A 23,269-nucleotide genomic window follows, 5' to 3' on the forward strand; every position below is an offset into this window, starting at 1 on the left:
CAAGCAGCAGCTTGTCGACATACACTCACACACACACAACACACACACACACACACACACACACACACACACACACACACAATCCTCACTCCTCCGAGATGGAAATCGAACAGCGACGCTGAGCATTCAAATAATCACATGGTTTTCTTATGGGTAGCCAAGAAAAACATTTAGGACACACCGCTATTCAAAATAGTTGTCATAAAGGTTATGAATGTAACCACCCCTACCATCGGTACGTTCATTTTAACTCACCTCGCGGTCAGAAGTGACAGTTCGCAGTGTGATATGCAAAAGGATGACGTTCTTGAAAACTTTAGACACTGCTGACACCCCCTGGCCAATTCAGCCCTTCCTAAGGACATCACGGAACTGCAACCCCATTGAACGTGATCTCAATCTTTTGTAATGTAGAATGACGGCAAGTTTTGCTCCGGTATACATAGTGAAACCCGTAATAACCGTTCAAATCCATTAGACAAAATTTGAACATGATTCAGAGCAAAGAAAGACGTTAATACTTTTTCATCCTTCCTTTTTGGCGCCCTCCTGTGGCGTTTGCACAAGGGGGTGTGCGACTTTGACACGCACACGAATAAAACGGCAAATGGCTCCTCTAAAACCTCTTAGTTCAGCAGCATCCTCGGTGTCACAGGCGCGTATTTATTGGACGCATTAAAAATGTTCCTATTCAGAGACACCCATCCAGTAATTCCGAGGTGCCGGCGAGTTGCTTTCTACATGAGTGCCAGCTCGCTGCGTGCGAAATCCGACATATGCCGAAACGTTTGTTTATAGCGATGGCGCCTGGTAATTTGTGGATGGGTGTATCTGTACAGAGACATATTTAAAGTGCCCAATAAAAGTACTTGGGTGGCGCTGATGGTGGTGCCAATATGTGGGTTCTTAGAGAGACCATTACTGTTTTATTCAAGTGCGTGTCAAAATCGTACGCACCTCTGCACATGCCACGGGAGGGCGGGAAAAAGCATGGATGCAAAAGTATAGACACCCTTCTCTGGTTCGGATCATGTCCATATTTGGTCGAATGGTTTTGAGCGGTCCCTATGGGTTCCACGCCGCATACCAGAGAAAAAATTGCGGTTACGCTACACTCCAAAGGGTTCAGATGAAGTTCAATGGGGCTGCAGCTCCGTGAAGTCCTTAGAGAGGGGCTGTATCGTCCGGGGATTGTTATGAGTATCAAAAGTTGTCAAGAACCTCATCCTGTTGCATATCGCACTGAGAACTGGCATCTTCGACTGTGAAATGTGTGAAAATGAACGTGCCGAGGGAAGGGGTGGTTTCATTCACACCCCTTACGACAACTCCTTACGCCTTTTCGCATCGATTCTGAGCGTCAGTCTGTCCGAAATGTTTTTCTCGGCTACCCATGAGAAAACCGCGTGATTTTATTGCTGAGCGTCGCTGTTCGACTTTCATCTCAGAGGCGTCAAGAGAAGGAGTGAGATGTAAGGGGAAATGTGACAACCTTCGCATGGTGTGACACGTTCACAGTGGCGTTGGGCAGAACTGAGGTGGAATGTGGTGCTAATGTATCGTCGTTAATCACCTACATCTCTCATGAAGTTCAGAGTTCTGGCTTTTTTTTGCGTGTGTCGATATCTTGCTGTTTGAAATGTTGTAGAGCTCGTGGGTGACGTCGCAGGGTATCACGATTTTGCACCATTACAGAAAAAGATAACAGGTGCGTTAGAGCCAAATTCTGAATCTCTGCGTTGCGATGTGAGGAGATGACGGGGTTTCTAAAAAGTGTCCTTTTAATTGTGCTAATCAGTATATAAAGTAAATCGCGAATAGAACTCTAGTGAAACTGTTTTTCATGTGTCTGAGATTCCCACCATGTCGGATTAAAGGAATACGTTGACGCAGTTCAGAGGCGTGCTGCTAACTTTGTGGCTGGTACTTTCGACTAGCACCTGAGCGCTTCAGAAATGTTTCAACGGAAGTGGGAATCCCAGGAAGCAAGACTGTGTTTTTTCCTCTAAACATTATTGAGAAAATTTAGAGAACCGTCATCTGCAGCTGGCTGCAGGATTCCACTGTCGACAACGTACAGTTAGCGTAAGGACCACAAAAATAAGATAAGAGAAATCAGGGCTGTTATGGAGGGGTATAGACAGTCGTTCTTCCCTTGCTTCATTTGCGAATAGAACGGGAAAGGAAATGACTAGCAGTGGTATAAGGCACCCTCAGCTATGTGGTGTATTTAGGTAGACGATAGCGTCTTTTGGGGAACGATACGGGAATCTATTGTCCAAAGATGTGCATCTGGCTATTCGACTGCAGGACCTTCTCAGGTCACCTGTAACTTCAGCACGACATTTCATCACTTCTTCGGCTGCCGAATTCTATCAGAATGGTTTGAGGAGCACTTCACGTGCGTAATGATGCTTGTGCCCCCCTCCAGAGATTCTGACCTCAATCCTGCTGAGACATCTGGGAAGCCACTGAACAAAACGTACACAGCTTGAACCAGCTGTGATAATTTTCCGTGAGTTGTAGACGGCGTTTGTGCAGTCATGGATTGGAATATCTCGCCAACGCTTTCGACGCCTCATGGAGTCAACGAAACGTCGGTTAGCTATCGTCATCTACATCTACATCCATACTCCGCAAGCCATGTTACGGTGTGTGTTGGAGAGTAGTTCTTGTATCACTATCTTTTCCCCCTCCCTCTTCAGTTAATAACGTGTCGAAAGAATGATTTTCGGTATAGTTCCGAGTAAGCTCTAATTTCTCCGATTTTCTCGTATTGATCATTTCGCGTGACGGATTTAGAAGGAAGTAATAGGTTACCCAACTCTTCTTGGAAAGTAGCAAATGGTTCCGTGATGCACAACGTCTTCCTTGTAGCGTCTGATACTGAAGTTTGTTGAGCATTTCCGCGACGCTATCGCACTGAATAAAGGATCCCGTGACGGAACGTGGCGCTCTTAGTTGGATCTTTTCTGTATCTTCTATTACGCTGCTCGGGAAGAGTCCAAGACTGATTAATAATAATAAAAAAAAAGAATCACCGTGACTGCAAGCCACTTCTTTCTGTGATGCGTTACATTTACTTAAGATCCTCCCAACGAATCTCAGCCTGGAATCCGCTTTTTGTAAATTTTTATTATGTGGTTATTCCACTGTAGATTGCTCCGGGTGGGTTGCTCCTATTTTATGGTAGTTACTTTTTCAATCATTTGTTGCCAGTAGGATAATTGGGAAGTACACTACTGGCCATTAAAATTGCTACACCAAGAACAAATGCAGTTCATAAACGGATATTCATTGGACAAATATACACTCCTGGAAATGGAAAAAAGAACACATAGACACCGGTGTGTCAGACCCACCATACTTGCTCCGGACACTGCGAGAGGGCTGTACAAGCAATGATCACACGCACGGCACAGCGGACACACCAGGAACCGCGGTGTTGGCCGTCGAATGGCGCTAGCTGCGCAGCATTTGTGCACCGCCGCCGTCAGTGTCAGCCAGTTTGCCGTGGCATACGGAGCTCCATCGCAGTCTTTAACACTGGTAGCATGCCGCGACAGCGTGGACGTGAACCGTATGTGCAGTTGACGGACTTTGAGCGAGGGAGTATAGTGGGCATGCGGGAGGCCGGGTGGACGTACCGCCGAATTGCTCAACACGTGGGGCGTGAGGTCTCCACAGTACATCGATGTTGTCGCCAGTGGTCGGCGGAAGGTGAACGTGCCCGTCGACCTGGGACCGGACCGCAGCGACGCACGGATGCACGCCAAGACCGTAGGATCCTACGCTGTGCCGTAGGGGACCGCACCGCCACTTCCCAGCAAATTAGGGACACTGTTGCTCCTGAGGTATCGGCGAGGACCATTCGCAACCGTCTCCATGAAGCTGGGCTACGGTCCCGCACACCGTTAGGCCGTCTTCCGCTCACGCCCCAACATCGTGCAGCCCGCCTCCAGTGGTGTCGCGACAGGCGTGAATGGACGGACGAATGGAGACGTGTCGTCTTCAGCGATGAGAGTCGCTTCTGCCTTGGTGCCAATGATGGTCGTATGCGTGTTTGGCGCCGTGCAGGTGAGCGCCACAATCAGGACTGCATACGACCGAGGCACACAGGGCCAACACCCGGCATCATGGTGTGGGGAGCGATCTCCTACACTGGCCGTACACCACTGGTGATCGTCGAGGGGACACTGAATAGTGCATGGTACATCCAAACCGTCATCGAACCCATCGTTCTACCATTCCTAGACCGGCAAGGGAACTTGCTGTTCCAACAGGACAATGCACGTCCGCATGTATCCCGTGCCACCCAACGTGCTCTAGAAGGTGTAAGTCAACTACCCTGGCCAGCAAGATCTCCGGATCTGTCGCCCATTGAGCATGTTTGGGACTGGATGAAGCGTCGTCTCACGCGGTCTGCACGTCCAGCACGAACGCTGGTCCAACTGAGGCGCCAGGTGGAAATGGCATGGCAAGCCGTTCCACAGGACTACATCCAGCATCTCTACGATCGTCTCCATGGGAGAATAGCAGCCTGCATTGCTGCGAAAGGTGGATATACACTGTACTAGTGCCGACGTTGTGCATGCTCTGTTGCCTGTGTCTATGTGCCTGTGGTTCTGTCAGTGTGATCATGTGATGTATCTGACCCCAGGAATGTGTCAATAAAGTTTCCCCTTCCTGGGACAATGAATTCACGGTGTTCTTATTTCAATTTCCAGGAGTGTATTATACTAGAACTGACATGTGATTTCATTTTCCGCAATTTGGGTGCATAGATCCTGAGAAATCAGTACCCAGAACAACCACATCTGGCCGTAATAACGGCCTTGATACGCCTGGGCATTGATTCAAACAAAGGTACAGCTGCCCATGCAGCTTCAGCATGATACTACAGTTCATCAAGAGTAAGGACTGGCGTATTGTGACGAGCCAGTTGCTCGGCCGCCATTGACCAGATGTTTTCAATTGGTGAGAGATCTGGAGAATGTGCTGGCTAGGACAGCAGTCGAACATTTTCTGTATCCAGAAAGGCCCGTACAGGACCTGCAAGATGCGGTCGTGCATTATCCTGCTGAAATGTAGGGTTTCGCAGAGATCGAATGAAGGGTAGAGCCACGGGTCGTAACACATCTGAAATGTAAAGTCCACTGTTCAAAGTGCCGTCAATGCGAACAAGAGATGACCGAGACGTGTAACCATAGACACCCCATACCATCACGCCGGGTGATACGCCAGTATGGCGATGACGAATACACGCTTCCAATGTGCGTTCACCACGACGTCGCCAAACACGGATGCGACCATCATGATGCTGCATACAGAACCTGGATTCATCCGAAAAAATGACGTATTGCCATTCGTGCACCCAGGTTCGTCGTTGAATATACCATCGCAGGCGCTCCTGTCTGTAATGCAGAGTCAAGGGTAACCGCAGCCATGGTTTCCGAGCTGATAGTCCATGGTGCTGCAAACGTTGTCGAACTGTTCATGCAGATGGTTGTTGTCTTGCAAACGTCCCCATCTGTTGACTCAGGGATCGAGACGTGGCTGCACGATCCGTTACAGCCATGCGGATAAGATGCCTATCATCTCGACTGCTAGTGAGTGATACGAGGCCGTTGGGATCCAGCACGGCGTTCCATCTTCTTCCTGTCGGTTAAATTTCGCGTCTGTAGCACGTCATCTTCGTGGTGTATCAATTTTAATGGCCAGTAATGTAGTTGTTCTCTGCAAAAGAGCAGAAATGGCTATTACTCGCAACTAATTAGGTGTATCTTATTCTGTAGCTCATGACTGTATAAGCAAGGGCAAGAGGAGAAAATAACAAAACTTTATTGACATCGAAGTCATTACAGGTGGAGTACACGGTTATTTTCACGAAGATTGTGGCCTTGTCGAAGAAGCGATTCTGGTATGCGGTCGAAGGGATTTAGGGAACTATGAAAAAAATCTGAGTCGTCTGCGTTGGACATGAATCTGATCAGTTTCTCCTGAGCCCCCTAACTCGATACTTGCACTTGTGTAGGTAAGCGACATACGAACAGTGATACAAATTACCACTTCACTTTTCTTCTTATTGCACCACCAACATTGACAGTGAAAGGACAGAGCTGTGGTGTCTCAGTTCAATTATTTGCACTTACAGCGACGAGCTATAAAGTGTGGTGACGGGTGGTAGACCTTGAGGACAAGTCAGCGGTGGAAGCTCGCCTATGGAAATGCCGTATATTTTATGTATGATTGCAGTCACGCCCTCGCAAAACTGTCGCGCATTATCTGTTGACAGTCAAGGCTGAACAACGAGAATAGAAACAGCAATATTATGAAAATCCTGCTGTATAAAGAGGTCCACAAATTCTTGTTGACACCGTGGAACTGAATGGATAACATTATCGGAGAGCATTATTAAGATAAATTTGTCGCTAATAGCTAGGCACCACCAAGGGACGTAGCTTAAAAGATTGTAATAGTAGGACATCCATACTACAAAATACGCCGTACGAGATGAGGAATCAGATCATTATCGCAGGAGGTAGTAATGTGTGTGGTTTCGAGGGCTTACGCTTGAAGTACACATCAGCAAAAGCAGGATGTCAATCCATCATTACCGTAACATGAACATGCTATTTTTCTGTTGATTTGATGTGACTGAAATAGATAAGGGGACAGGAGCGTATAAATGAGCAAAAATACCCTATCAAGTCACACATTTGTGACTGTTAACTAGTGTGGAAGCCATCTAGGAAAACTGCCTGCAGTGCCATGTACACACGCGTATTCAACGATTCGTGGTGGAAGATACATACTGTGAAAAGACAGTCGAGTTGATGCTGCAGTTAGGTCAGTTCAGGAGACAGTGAAATACATCGAAATCATGATCGTGTTCTTCCAACACTTGGAAGACAGTTACAGCAGCGTGTCAAGTGGAACTGCCTTTCTGATGTAACCAAGGAAGGCCATCATCGTGTGCGGTTGGATAGGTCTCTGAAGGTGCGTTCGTTACCAAATCAGTGAAGAGAGCCTTCCACAAAGATTAGTAGTTACACTTAACGCCATGCAAACATCCCCTAGACTATAAATCTACCCCACCGGTTAGTATTCTTCCAGAAATGGATGTTCCGATGTTTCTTGCCTGATACGTCGAATCCCATCCATCTTACGCAGCTGAAAACGTGACTATCTGAGAAGGTTATCTATCACCGATTCTGATAATGTCGAACAAATGCATTCATCCATGCAAAACTGCAAGATAACACCCGTTTGCTTTGCAGCCTTGTACGCGGCAGGCGGGAGTAACGGTCGTGATGAAAACAGGTGCAGTTAGCCCATAGTTCATTTGTATGGTGAACTGTTCCAGCGTAACATTTCGCTTCATCTTCACTTATTAGGGTAGTCAATATTCACCTCTAACATCAATGGTGCGTCGTGTTTCGCAGTTTCTGCTACGGTCAGAAACAGTGGTACTGTTAGACCATTCATTATACGTTATCTCCACAGAGGCACAAGCTTTGTAGTTTCACAAATAATGCCTCTCTCTCACATCGGCCGGAAATACGATGATCATCCATTTTCAAAAATTCGCATAAGTATCTTCGTTTGCCCATGAAAGACTAGAGAGAAACGTATACAAACAACCTATCAGTCTCTTTATATACTTACTTCAGCATAGCACATCACATCATACATCTCATGAACAACGAGTTGTAGATGTCATATCTATTGCATTTCATTTCAAAGGCGCACCGTTTAGCAAAAGTTAATCGTTTTTCAGAGACAACGATAGAGTGCTTAGGTCGGATGGTCTATGGCTAAAGCACTGTATTTACAGAGTTACTTAGTAGTGAGGAGCAGATTTTTAACACGTTTTTATTAAGTCGCTTTCTTGTCTATTTGTCTGTTCGCTGCAAATTTTGGATTTGATTTCAGAATAACTTGCCTATGAGCTAGAGACTTGAAACTTTCAACACAGCTCAGAACTGGATATCTAATTCTTGCCTTCACGGTCTTTTCGTGAGACAAACGTAGGAGGAAGCAATACATTGGTTGACTCGGGTGAAGAGAAACTGAAACATACCTGAAATTTACACATGTCTCTGTTTAATCTCGTCAAAATGTCTGATCTCAAGTGAAAAATTTCACACACATACAAGACTAAAGAGTAGAAAATAATCGTTTGAATAAAGAAATCTTCTTACTAGAACATGTTTTTAAAACGGATCAAAAAGTATAAAATAATTTCTCCTAGCCCCATACAGATTCCTAGTCCCATACAGAAAGTCCTCAAAGTTTGTGCCTGTGAATTTTTAATAATTATGACAACACTTGAAAAATTTAAAGCGAAAAACGTGGGCAAGAAATGTAGGGAGTAGCTGTCGCTGAGAAAAATTATACATCAGTTCGTATCATTTGCAGTGCAATAAAATTGTTAGTGATTTATGTGAACTATCCATGCATCAATTATCTATTGCATGCACCCCACGTTTCTCGATTTAAATTTTACAAGTGTTGCCATAGCTATTAAAGAAATCACAAGCAAGTATTTCATGACTATTTGTATGAGGTTAGGAATCTGTATGGACCTAGGAGAAATTACTATTATACATTTTTGCCCTTAAGACAGTAAATGAACTTGAATATAACATGATTATCCAATTTTCTCCCTTTTATTTTTTCTTCTTCTTTTTCTCTTCCCAAAACCTTTTCATTCTTTCGCTGTGTTCGTGTTTCCTTTGTTCCCTCCATATTTTCCCCGGTCTGTTCCTTTCTTTTACTTAAAACTTCGTATTCATAATTTTGTTTCTGAATTTGTCTCGTTCATCTATCATTTCTTTATTGACTCCTGCTTGTTTTAGGTCTTTTTCTATTTCATGAAACCAGTTGGTTTTTTTGATTGAGCTGTTGACTACATCAAAAATCCTCTTTGTGAATCTGGTGTTGTTCATTCTGTGTATGTGCCCAAAGAATATTAACCGACATTTTCTGATTATGTCTGTTAGTCTGTCTGTATGTTCGTACACCATCTCTATGTAGTGCTCCAAAAATTTTTTGAGGGATTTTATGTTCTATCTTTTCTGTCTCTGTGATGACTGATGCTCCGATTGTGGTCGTTTCTGGTGCATAGAGGGCCTCTGGTAGTATAACTGTGTTGTAGTGCCTGAGTTTCGCCTGTTTTGAGATGTCTTTTTTATTGTAGTGCGTCCATGTAAGTTTGTACACTTCCTGTAGTGTTTCTGTTCGTTCTGTATTGGACGCCTTGTATGATCCTCCTATTTGTATGTATTCTCCAAGATACTTGAATTTTTCCACTCTGTTAACCAATCCGTATTTTGTGTACATGACTTGTGTATTGTTGTTCTTTCTTTCCATATATTGTGTTTTCTCGTACGATATCTGTAACCCAGTTTTAGCAGAGACTTCATGTAAATATTCCAGGGCTTCTTGCGCTTCTTCTCTGTTATTTCTGAGTATTGTCAAGTCATCTGCAAATGCTACGCATTTTATGATCTAGCAGAAATTATTTAAGACTTTTTGGTCCGTTTTAAAAATGTGCTACTTTATAATGTTTTTTATTTAAATAACTAATTTGACTTCCGCGCACGTAATTTATGAATTACCTGCAAGCAAGGTAAGGCCCTGGCATCATTGCGATATGATTTAAGAGCCTTTTACAGATGGGAAATGCTCTCAATTTTTACATTTTGAATCTCATCTTGGTTTTTACAAACGTTGTTAAGACGACAAAATTTTTGTGTTGCTTATACATGTCGCGCACATAAAGGGAAACAATTTGTAGTTTGATTTTAAATGAAGACAATATGTAAAATGAGTCTCTTCGTGATAGAAACATTCGCAGTCTCCTGTTAGCCTTGCATCATTCTCACGCATTTGGAAACAAAGGGGCTGTACAAACATTATTTCTTTTACGAGGAACATACGGAAACTTAACGAATGAAGACTACGGTACCAAACTTTTCCGCATATTTTAGCATCATGTACAGCTACAATGAAGCGGTGCTTTCTGTTCACTTTACAAAGGATAAACGTTGAAAATACTGAGTCGATGACTGCTAATGGTTATTAGTAAGAATCAACTAAGAGCTTATTGCAATAACAGATTTTGAACTGCGAGTTATGTAAGGGATTATTCTCGCTATGTAACGTTTAGTTAACAGAATATATTAACAGAAAAAAGTAGACTGAAATACCGCTGGTGAGTAAATCTGAAACGTTGGCTGTTTCGAATGGTGATTTTGCATGTGCTGCTGATAAATGTGAGGTGCCAACATTAGCGCTGGAAGCCGTCAAGTGGTTGCAGTTATGAGTATAAAGGAAGGACGTTAGCTACTAGTCTCTGAGAAGACCAAGGTAACACTTAGAGGCAAGGATCTTAATTCGCCTGTCCTCCGTTTGTGGTTGTCCCGATCAAAATGCCTTTCTTATCTCACTTCATCGACTTACACTTACCTCGATTTAGGTTTTAATGAAGGCTATGATTCACTCGCTTTTATGAGAAGAAATTTGCGTCTACGACTCAGTCTTTTCAGCAGGATATAAGAAACTTAAAACATTGCTAAGAACTTGTCTACTTATCTTGATAATGTTTCTTTTAATTTTTCTTAATGACTCTGGGGAAAATGAATGTAGTCTTCCTTATATAACTACATTAGCGTTTTACATGTGATCCCATTGCTACTGATATAAACATGAGAACTCGTTCCGCGGTGCAAATTCGGTACGAGAAGCAATTTAAAATAATCAGTGTTTGAAATTTTGTTTGCGTATCACGGAAAGGAAGGTCTACTTGTATATATATATATATATGGACATTCAGCCTCAAAAATGATCTATGATAAATGAAACGTTGCGTCGTTGTAAGCCCTCACGGATGTAAGCCACTTTTCGTATTGTTACCATATGCCAATTCAACACCCCATAAAAATTCGAAACTTACGACTGAGTATTCATAACTTTTTTATGGTGTGAAAAAGGAAATATCAAGTCGCAACTGTATGTATGTTACCTTGGGGACAAGCGATGGAAGTATTCTCTAAACTGGTAGGACAACAGTTTCTCTAAACTGGTAGGACAACAGATGGTAAAAGTGTTATCAGCTGTTTGGTTAAACTCTCCGTCATGGTGTCTATCATTATAGGCGGATGATGAAGAGGAGATATTCTGAGATGTTCATTTTTGGTGGAACCGCTTCAGAATTCACTTGAAGTGATTTGAAAGCCCATGGTACATCTGAAGCACACTGGTTGAACATGATTACAAATCTGTTTCCTCCAAATTATGCTGTTTTGTCTCATGATCGTATCACAGTGGATAGTACTAGAAACTGTTGCTGGAGCGCAATTCAAACCTCATATAATCTATTTTTACATATAACTGATCCATGATATACATCTACTCAGTAATCCCTAATTACGGGTTCTTCGTTTGTGATTTATCCGAAAGAATAATTGGTTTTGGATTGTAGAAAACACTGGCCATGTTTTCTGGCAGATGAAATCGATTTACCGATTTCGTATTTCTTTCTTGTTCCTTTTGCCTTCATTGCCGTTCTGTTCTGGTTAAGTGACTTATTTACAGTATCAAATCAGCATACATTTTTGTTTGATTATTTTCAAAACAGCCCAAACATTGGTTCTCGATTTGATTTTTGGTTAGCCATTAACAAATGCGACATTCATCTTGTACAAAGCTTTCTTATGGTTAGTTCTTTAAGTAAAATGTTCGGTACTCTTTCTTCGGATATTCTGAAGCGTCAGTTGTATTGCTGACTTCAACTGTTCATCGTGCAAAACCATATGACGCACTTTCTCGATATTATCATCTGATTTTGAAGTTTTAAACGTTTTTACGTGCATCATCTTCAAGATAAGTAGAGCGATGTTAGATTTATCTTCTCATTTCCAAACTACTTAAAATGAGAGAATTAACTCGCTATTAACTTTCACCAACCATGCATGAATTGTCATGAGCAAAAATCGTCCAAGGGACAACATTTTATGACGTACTACTACTATTACTGCTACTACTACTATTACTATTACTTTAATATCCATGTAAACAGAACTAGATCAAGTTGACACTTGCCTTACGATATTGCTGAACATGCATGGATTCAACTAAAGTTGCACTTAATTGTTACTTGGCGGAGTTCTTGTCACCCTGCCCGCATACATAACGTACAGACAGCGTGCTGATAAATTCTAAGAAATTCAGACAGAAACAGATGGGCTTAGATAGTCATTTCTAACACGCAACATATGCGATTACGACAGGCAGGGAGCCAAAATTATAGTTACGAATTAATGTCAACGTTGCACCAAAGGTGCCCTGCATTGTAGTAGGATAAATGTAGAGCTCATAGTAAATTATTAGCATACCCTAGCTTTGCAGCGAGGGAGCAACTAATATAATGTACGTTTTGTGTGCAGGCCATTGGTCTGCAACTACCGAGGACAGCGCTGAACTCCGGGACGCCTCCGCGAACAAGGCTTGCCCTGGACGCCGCACGCCGCCAAATCTGACGCTACATTCACCATGGTGAGTCAAACATATCTTTTTTTATCCATGATGTAAATATGTCCCCTCCAGGTGAACAGAAGTATTTTACTCATTAACTAAGATGATAGGCAAACCGGACAAAATTAGTCACCCCCAGGAAGCATCTCGCGAATACCTTGTGAAACACCCTCTACCCCATCTAATTGCTAGAAGGAGACTCCACAAGTTTCTTCAGATATGACATATCCAGTTTATGGCACTCATTGATGATTAAATCAAGAAAAGTTACCAAAGTGGGCGGATCTATGAGGGGCGTTCAAAAAACAATGCAACACATGTTTCCGTTGAAAAAAGCTGAATTTATTGTGAGACGTCGTGAAATATTCCTGCTTCAGCCTCTACAGTTTCATGAACTTCCGATAGGTGGCGGCGCTAGACATAGTCTCCAAAATGGCATCTATGACGGAGGTACGTTACAAACAGAGAAATCTGTCATTGAGTTCCTTTTGGCGGAAAACCAGACCATCGCAGATATTCATAGGCGCTTGCAGAGTGTCTACGGAGACCTGTAAAGTATAAAAACACCATGAGTCATTCCGCGAGGCATCTGGCATCATCGTAGCAAGATCGCTCAAACCTGTACGATCTCCCGCATGCCGGTCTGCCGCACACAGCTGCGACACCTGCAGTGTTGAAACGTCTGGACACTCTCATTCGAGGTGATCGACGGATCACAATCAAACACGTCGTTCCACAACTGGACGTTTTTGTTGGTAGTGCTGACACAATCGTCCACTAGTTGGGGAACTCAAGGGTATGTGTCTGCTGGGTTCGTCGCCGCTTAACGGAAGACCATAAAGAGCAACGAAGGACCATCTGTGCGGAATTGCTTGCGCCTTACGAGGCTGATTGTAATAGCTTTTTTGTCGAACATCGTCACAAGCTATGAAACATGGGTTCATCACTTCGAACCGGAAACAAAACGGCAATCCACGGAGTGGCGCCACACCAACTCTCCTCCGAAATAAAAGTTCAAAGCCGCACTAACAGCCGGTAAAGTCATGGCGACTGTCTCCTGGGACTCTGAAGGGTTCATTCTGTTTGATGTCCTCCCTAACTGTGCAACGATCGACTCTGAAGTGTATTGTGCTACTCTTAGGACACTGAAGAAACTACTTGAGAGTGTTCGTCGCCACAAAAATGCAGACGACCTTCTCCATGACACCGCAAGGCCTCACACAAGTCTGCGCACCCGAGGGGAGATCACAAAACTTCGTTGGACTGTTCTTCATCATCCACTACACAGCTCGTATCTCGCACCTTCCGACTTCCATCTGATGTCGACCAGTAGAGTGGTCCCATGCAGGCATACAGGCTTTCCCAATAAGGCGGCGTAAGGTCGTCGAATTGAACGGAGATTCTGTTGAAAAATAGGCGAAAATGTGCGGAATAAGGTAGTGTATTGGAATCCTGAATAAAATCAACCTGCTTTCAGAAATAAATGTGTTACATTACTTATTGAACCTCCCTAGTAGACTGCTGCGTTTCATCGACTGTTCCATACAGACCAGCAATTGGCATTGTGAAGATGGGTTATTTAGTGGGCACTCGAAGGGTGATAGGAAGCCTGAATGTTCGTAAAATCAGACACGTACGTGTGTACACCTGCAGCCCTGTGAAAACGGCTGTTGTCATTGTGGAAGACGGGAGTGTCCACAGCATGCTCATCTCGACGACTTAGTAGGAAGCGCCACAATAAGACAACAGCATGCTGAAATAAACATCCTGGTTCATGTTCACGGTAACCTGAATGAGTGGGCCTAGATCATGTTACGAGAAACACTCCCAGAACATCACAGAAACACCTCCGGCATAAACTACGAAGCTGGGAGTGTCCACATCATGCTCATCTCGATGGCTTAGTAGGAAGCGCCACAACAAGGCAACAGCATGATGAAATAAACACCCTGGTTAACCTGAATGAGTGGGACTAGATCATGCTACGAGAAACACTCCCAGAACAGCACAGAAACACCTCCGGCATAAACTATGAAGCTGGGAGTGTCCACAGCATGCTCATCTCGACGACTTAGTAGGAAGCGCCACAACAAGGCAACAGCATGATGAAATAAACATCCTGGTTAACCAGAATGAAAGGGCCCAGATCATGCTACGAGAAACACTCCCAGGACAGCACAGTAACACTTCCGGCATAAACTACGAAGCTGGGAGTGTCCACAGCATGCTCATCTCGACGACTTAGTAGGAAGCGCCACAACAAGGCAACAGCATAATGAAATAAACATCCTGGTTAACCTGAATGAGTGGGCCTAGATCATGCTACGAGAAACACTCCCAGAACATCACAGAAACACCTCCTTCATAAACTAAGAAGCTGGGAGTGTCCACAGCATGCTCATCTCGATGACTTAGTAGGAAGCGCCACAAGAAGGCAACAGAATGATGAAATAAACATCCTGGTTAACCTGAATGAGTGGGCCTAGATCATGCTACGAGAAACACTCCCAGAACAGCACAGAAACACCTCCGGCATAAACTACGAAGCTGGGAGTGTCCACAGCATGCTCATCTCGACGACTTAGTAGGAAACGCCACAACAAGGCAACAGCATGATGAAATAAACATCCTGGTTCATGTCAGCGGTAACCTGAATGAATGGGCTCGGGTCATGCTACGAGAAACACTCCCAGAACATCACAGAAATACCCCCGGGACAAACTAAACCCTCCACCCACTGAGGCTTAAATGCTGCGTTCGGGCTTCTGTGGACTTGAGACCTTGGATCGGTTTAAAAGTGGCAAAATCTCGACTCATCAGGTCACATCGTAGTTCCACAGCCAGCTACTGTCCATTTTCTGCCTTGTTTGGCCCATTGAAAACATTCAGCTCTATGTGCCACTGTAAGTAATTTCTTTTCATGCGGCACCCGACTCCAGATGTTCGCAGTTCTCTTCACAGTACTCGCTCGGGAACAGGTTGAGGTGATTCTGCATTCGCTGCCAGGAGCAAATTTCGTCATGTTTACAACCGACCTCTCTCGGTTAGGATACTGTTACTGTCACTTTTTTTACATCGTATTGCATGGCTGCGAGTGGTACAGCATTCCCTGTGCATACGTTGTACATGCGGCGCTGATAAACAACGTGGGCAACTTCATTTAGTGGTTGTCATAGAACGTCCAAGCACGATATCTCCGTTCCGCCATTTTGCCACATCTCCACGACAACCCATCCCACTGAGCTGATTTCACACAGCCAACAGCCACATGCACATCATTCACTGTCACGGCTTACGTCGGCAGTGGAGAGTAACATGATCGCATGCAAGGACAAAACAGCATCGTTGATAGCTTACAATGTTTTAGCTGTGTATTCATTACTAATGATAGTTAAAGTAGTGACATTATTCTTCACTTTCAGCAAATATTATATTTCAGTTTTAAAATCGAATCGAAATTTGAAAATACACTCTACGAGAAAAAAAGAAAAGAAAATAAGTGTAAGTAGGCTGTTTAGGTTTTTATGCTGGTAACGCCACGTAGTGCCCTGTATGAAAATCGCTGACTGCGCTGTGTGCAGTCTGTGGTTGGTTGGACACATTGTTGGAATATTCGCTTGTGTAGTGATGGGCCGTTGGATGTGAACAGCGCGTGGCGTTGGGCAGTTGAATGTGAGGCGCCAGCAGTGGTGGATGTGGAAAGAGAGATGCACGATCTGAAAGTGTGTCCGTCAGAAAAAGGAAATTTGTTTCATTGGATGTCACAAAATTATATATGTATATTATGACTTTTGAACGCTATCAAGGTAAATACATTGTTTGTTCTCTATCACAATCTTTCAAATCAAATGGCTCTGAGGTCATCAGTCCCCTAGACTTAGAACTACTTAAACCTAAGGACATCACACACATCCATGCCCGTGGCAGGATTCGAACCTGCGACTGTAGCAGTTGGTTCCGGACGAAAGCGCCTAGAACAGCTCGGCCACCGAGGCCGGCTAGAGGCGGCAGACCGCTTTATTAACTTGCTCAAATTGTGAAGCTCTTTCTCTTGAATAAATCAGCCAATTTTTCTGAAATTGTAATCATTTGTTTGCCTGTACACGTACATCACATCTATCTAATCCCGTCCCATTCGGAGAATTAATTCGTGGTGTGTCGTTTTCTGTCTTAGAATGCATGATGTCATTTGTTGTTAAACAGAGACAGAGACGAAGAATGCGGCGGATGTTTGTGACGGTCCGCTGGGGTTGGTCACGAGATTCCGTACGAAAGTTGTCAGACAATGATGTTATGGCTGCCTTGTTGGAGGATTTATAGGGAGGGATTTATGCCATCTCGGTGAAATCATGTGCCACACAATAAGGCAGACATCTTCGTAAAATACTGAGTTGTCTTTGCAGGGTATTAAGAGGTTTCTCACTGTTCACTCTCGCTGCTGTCTCCAGCCTTTCTATAGTATAAAAACCATGTCAGCACAAACAGCTTCGAGACTGGATTATTACAAAATAGAAGAAAGTTAAGATGGTGGCTTTAATACTACAAGTGTTGTAAATAGTTCCATCCCACTCGAGTACAACGCACAGGACGTTCGTACATCCATGTGAAACTGTTCTTTAGGATGTTCTTCAACGCGTGCGTCACATTCTCAACTTCCTCGTGTTGAGACCCGTTCTGCTCCTAGTCGACCAACACCAAGCCTTGTCAAAAATGATGATTATTCCAGAAATGTATTATCCGCGTTTTTAATTTTCCATCAAGTCACGACAGGCGTCCACTCATCGTTGTTGTTATTTAGGAGTAAAGGTGTGCCAGTCACACTTTGCACGCACTTTCCTCTTCTTTACAACATTCTAGTGAATGTCTTGAACACTTGATTTCGAGAAACTGAGTTCGTTTCTCCTCTGCAATTTGTGACACAATAACGTTGAAACACTACAGCTGCACGTCCACCACCTAACGTTGCTTGCTCACAACTGACTGCTCGAATGCACATTTGCTGTTTACAGTTGTTAGTTCTAGCTACTACCGTGGTTACTGGGCTGACGTCGCTTTTACAGCAGGAATAAGATAAGTCACGAAACTTTTTGGACGGACGATATAAAGGAGACGCACAGGGAAATAAAGCACGCAAAGAAACCAAATATGCAGCTACGTTACAGACTGCAATTTTCATTTGCAGCCTCTTGTTGTAACTGGCACTTGAAGCAGCAGAGCGATATAACAACGGTGAACGCAAGGCAAGTGACCAAGTTCGTACGATGTTTGCTTTTTGGGGTAGTAACGTTCCTGTAAACAATATGTGTCAAACACATTGTTATTTTGATCCGTGTATCCCCTCTCAAGAAATCTACAAAATAAAGATAAATAAACATTCGTAGCTGATTGTGTTATGTAACTACCTATTTTTATCCTTTACTGCTGCTCACTTGGGCGGCCAGTGTGGCCGAGCGATTCTAGGCGCTTTAGTCTGGAACCGCGCGACCGCTACGGTCGCAGGTTCGAATCCTGCCTTGAGCATGGATGTGTGTGATGTCCTTAGGTTAGTTAGGTTGAAGTAGTTCTAAGTTCTAGGGGACTGATGACCTCAGATGTTAGGTCCCATAGTGCTCAGAGCCATTTGAACCATTTTTTCTGCTCACTTGATAAAAGTAAACTTTTAAAAATTACGTTGCCAGCGTTTACATACTTTATTTTATCGTTACATATTTATGTATATTTCACTATAAATATATGTTTTTACATATTTTAACTGCATGCTACATAAAATTGGATAGCGTATTTTTTTACTCCACTACATATTTTCCCACGTATTCAGGAGGCCGTACCCTTGAACAAATATCCGATTCCGACCTACCATTAAATCTGAACACACGAAATGACTTACCTCGCGCGTGCAGCAAGCAGATCGGGTGCTGTATGAATTCTCAACTTCAGCAACATAGACTTATTCATGCGAACACCAAAAACAAAACAGATCAATCGTGTAGCAAATATTATTGTTGCAGATGGAAAACGCTCCAAACTGTATAAATGAATTTTTCCATTATATGTTCTATGCTACTGCTGCTGTGAACATTCCGTGGGACAAACTTACGGAGCCTAAATATCGCTCATTTCTACAAAAGTATTATCGGCAACGGATTCCTTATGAATGAACATTAAGGAAAAGGTATTTAGGTTTTTGCTGCCAGGAGGCTCTGAAAAGAGTGCAATGCTCTATAAGTAACCGCCACATTTGAATAACCGTTGACGAAGCAACGGACGTATGGGGACATTTCATTGGCAATCTCATTGTTGGTAAACTTGATGCAGAAGAGACTTCAGAGCCGTTACTGATTTTTTGCGAAGTGTTGAAAGGCACAAATCATTGAGCGGTAGCTCGCTTTGTGAATTACAGTATCACAGTGATGTGGCCTGAGGTAATTCAAGGGGAAAATGTTGTTATGTATTCGGATGCTGCCTATATGCTGAAGGTGGCAATGCCACATGTGTATTCTGTCCGCATTGAATTCAATTCACCTGTCTGTCTCATGCAATGCAACGTGTCACCTTATATGTGTGTGGCAGCTACCGTAATGTAAATAAGATAGCCGGCCGCGGTGGTCTCGCGGTTATAGGCGCTCAGTCCGGAGCCGCGCGACTGCTACGGTCGCAGGTTCGAATCCTGCCTCGGGCATGGATGTGTGTGATGTCCTTAGGTTGGTTAGGTTTAAGTAGTTCTAAGATCTAGGGGACTGATGACCACAGATGTTAAGTCCCATAGTGCTCAGGGCCATTTGAACCATTTTTTTGTAAATAAGATAATTTAAGATGCCAAGAAAATGTTTTTCAAAGCCCCTTATCCGGTGTCTTCCTATATAGGGTGTTAAAGAAGTATTCCATATTTTGGGAGGTGGTAGCACGGACGAAAACATGACAAAATGTCCGGTAAACACCTAAAATGTATACCTTAACAGCTGAGAGCATTTTTGCATCTTTTCTGCTGCAAGCTATTTGATATTACGAGCAATGTACAGAATGCAGTAAACACCTGTTAGTGCTGTTGTGATACATAATATTCACAGTTCTGATTATTTACCAGTTTGTGTTTCGATAAGTTTGTGAAACGCTTTTACATTGAAGTTTTATCTTTGCGCTTACCAGGATTGTCGAAGCCTATTATTCCACACAGGAAACGGCAGAATGACATCCTAATCTAATTTGATCATATCTAACATTCCAGTGGAATAATAGGCTTCCTGGCAGGTGCAAAGATAAATCTACAATGTGAGGCATTTCACCAACTTATCTAAACACAAACTGGTTCTATGAGAAATAACGTATGCACTGCACTTACCCAGAACTGTGAATACGGTTTACAGTAACGACACTAACTGCTGTTTGCTGCAGACTGTCTCCATGGACAATAGGAGAGAAATGTGTCATTTGTTTACTGCACTCTTAGGTCGTTCGTAATAGCAAATACCTTGCTGTGAAGGAGATGGGTTTCACACAAGCGAAGACGAACAAGTGCTCATAATTCTTAAGGTATGAATTTTAGGCCCCATGTTTACTGGACATTTTTGTCTTGTTTTGCTCCATACTAGCACCTCTCAAAGTAAGGAATACTCTTTTTTAAACACCCTGTAGAGAACTGCTACTGAAACTAGTGTTGATAGCTGAGTCTGTCCTAAAGGGGTGGGGTACATGGATTGGAGTCACTGGCTTTTATAACGAACATTTTCAATCCGTGATATTCGTGTTTGATTCATGACTGAGAGAATCTTCAGTTTCAGCAGTACGAGAGGCTCAAAATGGTTTCACTGAACCTAAAATCGAAAATGCTCTGACGTACGTCTATAGCAACTTGGGATTCCTTACTATTAGCATTATAGAATTTGAATCTGTCGGGTTGCCTTTGCAGAAAGCGTTAGAAGCTTTTGAGAATGTCGAATGCTCGCTGACTGACATTAGAGGTGATATTGGACAGAATGTAGTGAGTAAGTGTGATGCTTAACCAACTTCGATTCCATGAGGAATATAGTGTAACACCAATATCGATTGTAAGTAGTTTATACTGTGCAATTATGTGTATGTGACTATGAAGTGTGTATAGTATAAAAGGTGTAGGGGATCCCCTCCGCTTGGTGCGCGTTAAAAGGTGGATTTGGTGGTCAATCTGGGCAGCTACGGGGTGAGCACGCTATGCACTCAATGGCTAGCCGTTGTACGGTTAACATCGATGGGCCAAGTGAGGCATTTGAAAGTCACTTTATATTGAAATTGCCTTGGATGTGGTTTCGGCTGATGTATGGGGCTCTTGGTATTATGGAATGGCTCTAAAACGTGGATAATACGTCGCCAAGAAGACTTTATAAACGGCATTCAGCATCAAGAGTGTGAGACCAGATAGCCGCCACGTGCTTGCCGCCAGTATTGCGCCACTGCCTCGCCAACTTTAGGAACTCAGATATGTATCATAGTATGGACCTGAATGGAACTTCCTGGCAGATTAAAACTGTGTGCCGGACCGAGACTTGAACTCGGGACCTTTGCCTTTCGCAGGTAAGTGCTCTACCATCTGAGCCACCGAACCACGACTCACGCCCCGTCCTCGCAGCTTCACTTCTGCCAGTACCTCGTCTCCTACCTTCCAAACTTCACAGAAGCTCTCCTGCGAGACATGAATGGATGCAGGTGATCATATATGATGCTTACGTATGTTTCACCTGTCAGATTCATATATAGACATATCAGGGGTCCCGTATCACTCTAAATGCATAGAGCCTCCACCAGCTTGAACAGTCCCTTGCTGACATCAGGGTCCATGGATTCATGATGTTGTCTCCATACCCATACACGTCCATCCGCTCGATACGATTTGAATCGAGACTCGACTGACCAGGCAACATATTTCCAGTCATCAGCATCCAGTGTTGGTGTTGACAGGCCCTGGCGAATCTTAAAACTTTGTGTCGTGCAGTCTTCAAGGGTACACGAGTGAGCCTTCAGCTTCGAAAGCCCATATCGATGATGTTTCGATCATCAATTCGCGCACTGACACTTGTTGATGACTCAGCTTTGAAATCTGCAGCAATTTTCGGAAAGGTTGCACTTATGTCACCTTGAGCGATTCTCTTCAGTCGTCATTGGTCCCGTTCTTTCAGTATCTTTTTCCTGCCCCAGTGATGTCGGAGATTTGATGTTTTACCGGTTCCTGATATTCGCGGTACACTCGTGAAATGGTCTTACAGGAAAATCCCCACTTCATCGCTACCACGGAGGTGCTGTGTCCCATCGCTCGTGCGCCGACTATAACACCAAGTTCTAATTCACTTAAATCTTGATAACCTGCCATTGTAGCAGCAATAACCGAGCTAACAATTGCGCCAGACACTTGCTGTCTTATATTGGCTTTGCTGACCGCAGCGCCGTATCCTGCATGTTTACATATCTCTGTATTTGAATACGCATGCCTATACTAGTTTCTTTTGGGCTTCAGTGTTACTCCTCTAAGTGGAACATGGTACCATCGCTTCACCCCAGAAAGGGTACAGCAATCTAAATGATCGGTGAAAGCCACTGCTTCTGATTATTCCCACATTTAAATTAGTGACTGGAATTTGTTTTGAGCGTAATGAAGGGCTTATGGCAGCCATAGATAGGTATCTTGCAGGTCTGTAATAATTCCACGTCTGGGATATATTTTAACTGGACGTGCATTGAAAAATCATAGTCTTTTTGACGTCTTTTATTTCCTGTACCCGTGTACACATTCATAGGGAAGCATAGAGAAAATATCAGACTGTTTTTGCAGATTGTATTGCTTTTACACAACTAGTATGGTAGTTCCGATATGTCCAAGACAATAATTTATTTTCACCCGCGTATGATTTAGCATTTTCTGGGCTGTTTTCGCTGGTATATTTTTTATTACTGTACATGAAAATAACTACTGTCTTGTATTGTCAAAGCCATGAGGTATCTATTTTGCAGCCCTTCATAGCGCTCGACAACTCGTATTTCCATGTTCTATGTGTGTGTCCTACGACGAATATACAGAGTGTGACGAGTTTTAACTTACCTATACTCGGAATATCTTTTTATCAAGATACTCACCATTTTACTCAACTAGTCTGCTGTACCAAGTGATAAACAGCAAGAGCAGTAGATCATAATAAATATGTTAATTAGAAAGACTGGATTAATCTAATTTTACAGAGAGATGCAGAAGATATTTTCACGAGTAGAAGAAATTATGTGAACGATGGACTACAATACCAACGATATCTACATCTACAGTTCTACTCCATCAGACATCTGACGATGGGTACTTCTGGTACCTCTAAGTGATCCCTACTTCCCCGTTCCGTTGGCGAATGACGGGTGGGAAGAATGACTGTCGATAAACCTCTGTATTAGCTCTAATTGCTCGAATTATATCGTTATGGTCATTTCGCGAGACGTTTGTGGGAGAAAGTCATATATTGTCCGACTCTTCCCGGAAAGCACTCTCTCCGGCTTTCAATAGTAAACCTCTCCCTGATGCTCAACGGCTCTCATGTAGCGTGAGCATGTCTGTAACGGTCTCGCGCCGACTAAACGATCCAACGACTAAAGGCGTTGCTCTTAGTTGGATCTTTTCTATCCCTTCTATTAATCAAACCTGATATCTTCCATTTATTAGTAGTTTTGTATACTTCTTAACAGGTGGCAGGATATTCTATATGCGTAGCAGCCCCCGTAC

General features: G+C 43.3%; 1 long non-coding RNA gene across 1 annotated transcript in view; it reads left to right on the plus strand.

Moving 5' to 3' along the window:
* Positions 1-23,269, plus strand: part of LOC126470657 (uncharacterized) — a 433,459-nt gene that overhangs the window by 218,110 nt on the left and 192,080 nt on the right. Inside the window, exon 2 of the long non-coding RNA XR_007586272.1 lies at positions 12,453-12,561. This is a non-coding gene — a long non-coding RNA (uncharacterized LOC126470657). The remainder of the gene's footprint in view (positions 1-12,452; positions 12,562-23,269) is intronic.

The sequence above is a fragment of the Schistocerca serialis genome, chromosome 3, assembly GCF_023864345.2.
Source record: "Schistocerca serialis cubense isolate TAMUIC-IGC-003099 chromosome 3, iqSchSeri2.2, whole genome shotgun sequence".
Taxonomy (NCBI): Eukaryota; Metazoa; Arthropoda; class Insecta; order Orthoptera; family Acrididae; genus Schistocerca; species Schistocerca serialis.